Source organism: Aquarana catesbeiana, linkage group LG03 (assembly GCF_042186555.1).
Source record: "Aquarana catesbeiana isolate 2022-GZ linkage group LG03, ASM4218655v1, whole genome shotgun sequence".
Classification (NCBI taxonomy): Eukaryota; Metazoa; Chordata; class Amphibia; order Anura; family Ranidae; genus Aquarana; species Aquarana catesbeiana.
Window position 1 is genome coordinate 635,235,174 of NC_133326.1, and position 1,730 is coordinate 635,236,903.

The window sequence follows — 1,730 nt, forward strand, 5'->3', positions numbered from 1 at the left end:
GCCCTGCCATTTTAGCACCTAAAGAAATGACATAGGCAGTCATAAACTAAAAGCTGTGTAAATTCCAGAAAATGTACCCTAGTTTGTAGACGCTATAACTTTTGCGCAAACCAATAAATATAAGCTTATTGACATTTTTTTTACCAAAGACATGTGGCCGAATACATTTTGGCCTAAATGTATGACTAAAATTGAGTTTATGGGATTTTTTTTATAACAAAAAGTAGAAAATATCATTTTTTTTCAAAATTTTCGGTCTCTTTCCGTTTATAGCGCAAAAAATAAACCGCAGAGGTGATCAAATACCATCAAAAGAAAGCTCTATTTGTGGAAAAAAAGGTCGCAAATTTCGTTTGGGTACAGCATTGCATGACCGCGCAATTAGCAGTTAAAGTGATGCAGTGCCAAATTGTAAAAAGTGCTCTGGTCAGGAAGGGGGTAAATCCTTCCGGGGCTGAAGTGGTTAATGCCCTATCACAGGATATATGCAGAGACTACACTCAGCACAGGCATGGCTTTGCACAACAGCTGCCTCGTTAGCGCAGTAGGTAGCGCGTCAGTCTCATAATCTGAAGGTCGTGAGTTCAATCCTCACACGGGGCACTGATTTTATGTCATGGCTCGATAATTTGACAATTTGTATCTGTCAAAAGAGAAAATGTAAAATTCCCTATCAGATATCCTTTCGTGCCTAAAGCCCCATACATACTATCAGATTTTCTGCTGATTGTTTCCTTCAGATTTACCAAAACCATATAATATGAGGTCAAACCTTAGGAGTTTCAATTTGTATGCAATCAGGCAGGCCCTTGCACTACATGGTTGTGGTAAATCTGAAGACAAAAATCAGCAGAAAATCTGATAGTGTGTATGGGGCTTAAGCCTATTTCTGACATTTGTTGCAAGTTAAAATCCGTATTTTTTGCTAGAAAATTACTTAGAACCCCCAAACGTTATATATATGTTTTTTAGCAGAAACCCTAGAGTATAAAATGGCGATCGTTGCAATATTTTATGTCACATTATATTAGCACAGTAGTCTTTCAAACGCAATTTTTTACACAAAGGAGACTGGATTCCTTCCAGTCTCACTCTAGCCGGAGGAAATGCCGGATCGCGGATCGGGTCTCCCGGTAGGATGGGAGGCCTGCGAAGAGCAGCGGAAGGCGGCGGGAGGGGGGACGCCACATCAGTTGTTATCCCTGAAGAGCCGACCGCCCCCTCTAAAAAAACGGTACCGGGATGATGCCGGCATCATCCCAGTATAACCCCTTAAAACTGAGGCTGCATATGTGCGTGTGTGATAATATTCCTTTCCTGATAGACTCCATCACAGCATATGTTTGGGCAGAGAAATACACCTACCATAGAATGCCTTTGCTGCTCTTAGATTTGCAATCTTTCCAGTTGTGGGACCTATCTGTGAACCAATTCCCCAAACTGAACTTCATATTCCAGATGAGATCTTACGTCAGTGGCGGCCCGTGCATTGTGGGCGCACAAGTGACTGCATTTAATTGGCACAAGTGGCTGCATATTATGGGCACAGTGGCTGCGTTTGATGGGCACAATGGCTGCATATGATGGGCACAAGTGGCTGCAAATGATGGGCACAAGTGGCTGCATTTGATAGGCACAAGTGGCTGCATATGACGGGCAAAAATGACTGCATATGATGGGCACAGTGGCTGCGTTTGATGGGCACAATGGCTGCATATGATGGGCACAAG

At 42.8% G+C, this 1,730-nt stretch overlaps 1 non-coding gene across 1 annotated transcript; it reads left to right on the top strand.

The window, feature by feature from the left end:
* The first annotated feature begins 530 nt into the window (after window positions 1–530).
* Window positions 531–603, top strand: TRNAM-CAU (transfer RNA methionine (anticodon CAU)). Its single transcript has one exon. It is a non-coding gene; the product is annotated as a tRNA-Met (tRNA).
* Window positions 604–1,730: the final 1,127 nt, after the last annotated feature.